Below are 7,089 nucleotides of genomic sequence, written 5' to 3'. Positions count from 1 at the left end.
TACTCATAAAAGTAAAGGTTTTGTCTGAAAGGGATTTATCTTTCTTCCACAAAGCCAAAGGTGAGATAACATTATTCACCAAAAATATTTATAATGTATTTATTTATTGGTACAATAGAGCGATTGAAAGGTTAAGGATACTCCTTATGTCTAGTTCTATTCCCTTCTTTCAGCTTGTCATCCTTATCTGACGTTATTCAATGAAAAGCTTTTCCCAGCGTTACAAAAAGATAAAAGACAGACCCTCATAGCATAGCAAATGAGTGTGTGTGTGTCTGGCAAGTTCTTATAGTACAGTGCAATATAAAAGAAATCATCACTGAGTGGTTCTCTTACGGTACAGGTGTAATCAGAAGTCATCCTTAACAGAAAAAAAGCCATTGAGTTTTATTGATTGGTTGATGCTCCTCTTGTACAGTGGGACATCCTCTACAGACCAGCAGGGCTGATTAGGACAATGGTAGATGAAAGTGTGTGGATCCGTGGAGGCTGCTGAGGGGAGGATGGCTCATAATAATGGCTGCAAACAGAATGAAATCCATGTGTTTGATGTATTTGATACCATTCCACTAATTCTGCTCCAGACACAAGCCCGACACAAGCCCCGCCAATTAAGGTGTCACCAACCTCCTGTGGTGAGGATTGATTTAACCCACAGGAAGGTTAAACTGGTAAATTAGCCCACACCGTCCTCTGCTTCATTATACATTAGGGTTACAACACCCAAGTTGGGTAAACCAATGGAGGAAGAGCAACATTTTCAAAAGTATACTCTTAGGTGAATGTGTGTAGAACAGGACAACTAATTTAAATATATTTACATGAACCAAACAAAAGGTACACTGTCTTCCATCCTGAATCAGTATATAGATACAGTGCCTTGCGAAAGTATTCGGCCCCCTTGAACTTTGCGACCTTTTGCCACATTTCAGGCTTCAAACATAAAGATATAAAACTGTATTTTTTTTGTGAAGAATCAACAACAAGTGGGACACAATCATGAAGTGGAACGAAATTTATTGGATATTTCAAACTTTTTTAACAAATCAAAAACTGAAAAATTGGGCGTGCAAAATTATTCAGCCCCCTTAAGTTAATACTTTGTAGCGCCACCTTTTGCTGCGATTACAGCTGTAAGTCGCTTGGGGTATGTCTCTATCAGTTTTGCACATCGAGAGACTGACATTTTTTCCCATTCCTCCTTGCAAAACAGCTCGAGCTCAGTGAGGTTGCATTGGAGAGCATTTGTGAACAGCAGTTTTCAGTTCTTTCCACAGATTCTCGATTGGATTCAGGTCTGGACTTTGACTTGGCCATTCTAACACCTGGATATGTTTATTTTTGAACCATTCCATTGTAGATTTTGCTTTATGTTTTGGATCATTGTCTTGTTGGAAGACAAATCTCCGTCCCAGTCTCAGGTCTTTTGCAGACTCCATCAGGTTTTCTTCCAGAATGGTCCTGTATTTGGCTCCATCCATCTTCCCATCAATTTTAACCATCTTCCCTGTCCCTGCTGAAGAAAAGCAGGCCCAAACCATGATGCTGCCACCACCATGTTTGACAGTGGGGATGGTGTATTCAGGGTGATGAGCTGTGTTGCTTTTACGCCAAACATAACGTTTTGCATTGTTGGCTTTCTTCTTGCCACTCTTCCATAAAGGCCAGATTTATGCAATATACGACTGATTGTTGTCCTATGGACAGAGTCTCCCACCTCAGCTGTAGATCTCTGCAGTTCATCCAGAGTGATCATGGGCCTCTTGGCTGCATCTCTGATCAGTCTTCTCCTTGTATGAGCTGAAAGTTTAGAGGGACGGCCAGGTCTTGGTAGATTTGCAGTGGTCTGATACTCCTTCCATTTCAATATTATCGCTTGCACAGTGCTCCTTGGGATGTTTAAAGCTTGGGAAATATTTTTGTATCCAAATCCGGCTTTAAACTTCTTCACAACAGTATCTCGGACCTGCCTGGTGTGTTCCTTGTTCTTCATGATGCTCTCTGCGCTTTTAACGGACCTCTGAGACTATCACAGTGCAGGTGCATTTATACGGAGACTTGATTACACACAGGTGGATTGTATTTATCATCATTAGTCATTTAGGTCAACATTGGATCATTCAGAGATCCTCACTGAACTTCTGGAGAGAGTTTGCTGCACTGAAAGTAAAGGGGCTGAATAATTTTGCACGCCCAATTTTTCAGTTTTTGATTTGTTAAAAAAGTTTGAAATATCCAATAAATGTCGTTCCACTTCATGATTGTGTCCCACTTGTTGTTGATTCTTCACAAAAAAATACAGTTTTATATCTTTATGTTTGAAGCCTGAAATGTGGCAAAAGGTCGCAAAGTTCAAGGGGGCCGAATACTTTTGCAAGGCACTGTATTCCACTGTTCTCTGTTCTTCTCCGTGTGTGTGGTGAGACAGAGAGAGAGCAAGAGAGCAAGAGAGAGAGCAAGAGAGAGAGAGAGAGAGAGAGAGAGAGAGAGGGAGAAAGAGAGAGGGAGAGAGAGAGAGAGAGAGAGAGAGAGAGAGAGAGAGAGAGAGAGAGAGAGGGAGAGAGAGAGAGAGAGAGAGAGAGAGCTAGAGAGAGAGAGAGAGAGAGAGAGAGGGAGAAAGAGAGAGGGAGAGAGAGAGAAAGAGAGAGAGAGAGAGAGAGAGAGAGAGAGAGAGAGGGAGAGAGAGAGAGGGAGAAAGAGAGAGAGAGAGAGAGAGGGAGAGAGAGAGAGGGAGAAAGAGAGAGAGAGAGAGGGATAAAGAGAGGGAGAGAGAGAGAGAGAGGAGAGAGAGAGAGAGAGAGAGAGAGAGAGAGAGAGAGAAGGAGAGAGAGAGAGAGAGAGAGAGAGAGAAGGAGAGAGAGAGAGAGAGAGAGAGAGAGAGAGAGAGAGAGAGGGAAAGAGAGAAAGAGAGGGAGAGAGAGAGAGAGAGAGAGAGAGAGAGAGAGAGGAGGGAAAGAGAGAGAGAGAGGGAGAGAGAGAGGGAGAGAGAGAGAGAGAGAGAGAGAGAGAGAGAGAGAGAGAGGGGGTTAGCTGGATTTCCTGACAAAATGTCAAAAATATGAAGTGTAATTTCCCAAAATTTGAAACCTTTTTTCAAGATTTCAATGATCTCTCTGATGAGGATAGGCTTTCCGTGCAATACATTGCTGCCTGCCATAAGATGAGGGACAGTGTCTGACAGACCAACCAACCTGCAAATGTCCTCTATGCTTGTTGCTATTGTATGGTTATTTTGACCCTTGGTTATTGTTGTTAATGTTGTCCCGTTGACAATTTTGATTCTTAATATTTTAATATTGTAAATATCTAAGGTGAGAGAGAGAGAGAGAGAGCACTAGATGAGCTGGTCGTCATGTAGAGCAGTAATACATGACTAGCGGTGGCACACACTCCACGTAAACAAACCCAATTAAGTCAACATAATTGCTTTGCATAAACTGAATAAACAACATTTCCATCCACCCGCTCGCCCACCCACCCACACTAACACTCACCTACACAGACAAACATACACACACAGAGAGTGGCTCCAGCGGCATGGATTGGAAGAGAGAATATTCTATTAGTGAGTGTGTCACCCTGTTCCCGGGAGGAAAGGAGACAGGGCTGAAATCTCACTGTAGCACTAACACTAAAATAACATCAGAATAACACACCGCTCTGCTCAGCCTCCACCACACCAAGGGCTGGGAGCCTCAGAAGACCAGCCAGAGGAAAACATGTGCAGGATATAAGAGGGGGGGGGGGGGGGGGCATAAAGAGTCTTGTCCCCTGTCCTCAGAGGGCTGATGGGGGAAGATGGTGGAAGAGTAGGGTGGCCAGGCTCCAGCCCTAATGTATATAACCACATTGGGCACGTGTTTCCAGAAGGGGGCTTTTGGCTGTTCACCGGTGGCACTTTAGCGTCGTTTACAGCACCCAGTGAACCTTGACGAAGCCCCCTCAGCAAGCTCACCCTTCCCCTCATACCCATCTCCTCTCCCAGCCAAGGGGCTTTGTGTGTGTGTGTGAGGGATGTTGGCTGGGGAGGGGGCATGCCAAGCACCAGGCAAGGGCTACAATTGTCACATCATGTTTGAGTGGGTGGCAGTGTGGTGTGTGTGCGTCTGTAGGAGGACAGTGGTGGTGAGGGCATGCATACTGAGCAGCCCTCTCCACATCCCCATGTAGATGAAGATCACAAGAGATTAATAGAGAGAGCAAGAGAAAGGAGGGGGGGGACAGCACCGATGGAGAAAAATGAGGAGAAAAGGTGAGAGGAGGAGGAGAACAACATCCTATGGAGAAAAGGAGGAGAAGAGGAGAGAGGAGGAGAACAACATCCTATGGAGAAAAGGAGGAGAAGAGGAGAGAGGAGGAGGAGAACAACATCCTATGGAGAAAACGAGGAGAAGAGGAGAGAGGAGGAGGAGAACAACATCCTATGGAGAAAAGGAGGAAGAGAGGAGGAGGAACGGAGAGTATAGTAGGGAAATTTGAAAATGTGAGGAAGAGTGAGGAAGAGGAGAGAAAGAAAAAGCAAGCAGGAGCAATGGAATTCACTACCAGAAGTCACTTACTCTCCTCTCATTTCCTCTCCTCCTCTCCTCTATTCTCTCTTCTCCTCAAAAATGTTAATGAGCTCCATTGAATAATTAGCTGTGGATAAAACAAATGGACAGTCCAGAAGGCCTGGCAGCACGTTTAAGACTGAGTCTGATTAATAATGCAACAATCAGAAGGCTTTTTCCTCCTCCACCTACCTGAGCTCAGCGCTGCCTTCTCCGCTGCAGAGAGAAGCAGGTTTAAATGTCAGCAGGCTGTACCTTAATCCCACATCCCTCTGCCTCTCCAACACAGCATCTTTATTACCAATGACTGGCAACATTAGGGTGTTTGTTCACGTCTGCTAGAGCTAACCCAAAGTGACTAGAGCATGTGGAGGGTATCTTGAAAGACGTGACTGTTGGAGTCTTCTCACCACAGGAGTAATTCTGTATTTGTACTGGAGCTAGGAACGTGTTGGGGGTTGGGGGGTGAAGGAAGTCCCACAAGTCCCCCAGAACACAATTAATATTTCTGTCAATCAGGCACAGCACAACGGCTGGTTTGCTATCCCTCTCCCCCTCCCTCTGCTCTCTCAAACACCACAGTGAGCAATTCTCACCTCCACTGTTACTCAAAGACCAGGAGCATCCACAAGATCACGGAAACAGACACAATGCAAATGAAAAGCCTTAATGAAGATTCAGGATGAAATAAAGAGTATGGGTGTGCTGTATTAAGTCATTACTGAAGCTAGAGAGGAAATGACTGCTTGTTTGAAATCCAGCCGCTACTTTAGAAGAAGAGCAAGAACAGTCAGATATGCTGATTGAGAGCGTGGTTCATGAAATCATTGTAATCTCCATTTTAAAACTTTTAACATGTACAGTCATTCCAACTGTTCCCCCGATACAAAGTGAGAGGCCAGAAATAACAGAGTTCATGTGTTTTGAGATAATAATAGCGCCCAAACCTCAAAAACGTTAAACTATTCCTCTGCTAGGATTGTAAGGGCAATGCAAGATGCTTTGAAGACAGGGGTTTCATCTGAAATGCCACTGAAGAGTTGAAAGACGTACAGACTACTGCTGGACATAGTTCTCTCATAGTCCTCACTGTTTTTCAGGGTTGGTAATATTACGCCTCTGAGTGCGCGTCGCATCCCATGCAGATTCACCGTCAGCTTGGTCCCACTGAGATAATAAAAGCACTTTAATTGATGATGAAAGGGAGGGACACACACACAGTTGGATGAGCAGAAGCCATTCTGAGTAAGTTCATTGTGTGCTACACAATGTGTGCTACTGGACTGACAGGAGAATAAGGCGAAGGGCAGCATTTCAGGTTGGTGGAATACACCTTGCAGGCTAGGACACACACACACACACACACACACACACACACACACACACACACACACGCACACACACACACACACACACACACACACACACACACACACACACACACACACACACACAAGGTAACGCTAGTGTGTCTTTGGGGCAGTAAGCTGTAAACATAGATCTCAATGAACAGGGGTCAAGGATTTTCCAGCCTGGGGATACCAGCTAGCATGACTTACTACTCCCTGTAGGGGACTGGGGAATCTGCTGGGGTGGAGAAATACTCTCCCATGGACCTCATTACCAAGCTAACTCTGAGCTGGGCTGAGCTGGGGAAGGTACGGCAAGGAGAGGAAAGTGCAGCTTTAGCTAAAAGGGGGAGGGGGGGGGGGGGGGGGGGGGGGGGTCAGTCAGTATACTTGGCTGCCTGCTGCAGGAACATAATTGCGCACACTGCTCCAGGTCCCACTCAGACAGTCAGCCCAGCGCAGAATGGGATTTCAATAAAAAGACGACACAGCAAGCTAGCATTTTGATTCTCCTTTTAACAGGCAGGCTATCCAGCGGGCTGCGACACAGCAAGCTAGCATTTTGATTCTCCTTTTAACAGACAGGCTATCCAGCAGGCTGCGACACAGCAAGTTAGCATTTTGATTCTCCTTTTAACAGACAGGCTATCCAGCAGGCTGCGACACAGCAAGCTAGCATTTTGATTCTCCTTTTAACAGACAGGCTATCCAGCAGGCTGCGACACAGCAAGCTAGCATTTTGATTATCCTTTTAACAGACAGGCTATCCAGCAGGCTGCGACACAGCAAGCTAGCATTTGGATTCTCCTTTTAACAGACAGGCTATCCAGCGGGCTGCGACACAGCAAGTTAGCATTTTGATTCTCCTTTTAACAGACAGGCTATCCAGCAGGCTGTGACACAGCAAGCTAGCATTTTGATTCTCCTTTTAACAGACAGGCTATCCAGCGGGCTGCGACACAGCAAGCTAGCATTTTGATTCTCCTTTTAACAGGCAGGCTATCCTGCAGGCTGCTGTCAGATTTCACTTTGGACTGTACCAACCATCAGGAGACCAAGCGCTCCAAGACCAGGGGGGTGTGGAGAAAGGGAGGGAGAGAAAAGGAGGGAGGAAGATAGAAGAATGTGAAGGACAGGAAAATAGGGGGATTCAGTGGAAGTTGTGCCCCAGTCCTGTGCTGCCTCACAGA

General features: G+C 45.6%; 1 protein-coding gene across 1 annotated transcript in view; it reads right to left on the bottom strand.

The window, feature by feature from the left end:
- Window positions 1-7,089, bottom strand: part of LOC139375321 (AT-rich interactive domain-containing protein 1B-like) — a 311,071-nt gene that overhangs the window by 65,620 nt on the left and 238,362 nt on the right. The window lies entirely within an intron of this gene.

This window comes from Oncorhynchus clarkii, chromosome 19, assembly GCF_045791955.1.
Source record: "Oncorhynchus clarkii lewisi isolate Uvic-CL-2024 chromosome 19, UVic_Ocla_1.0, whole genome shotgun sequence".
Classification (NCBI taxonomy): domain Eukaryota; kingdom Metazoa; phylum Chordata; class Actinopteri; order Salmoniformes; family Salmonidae; genus Oncorhynchus; species Oncorhynchus clarkii.
Note: the sequence above shows the minus strand (reverse complement) of the source record. Positions and strands in the feature narration are given on the sequence as shown.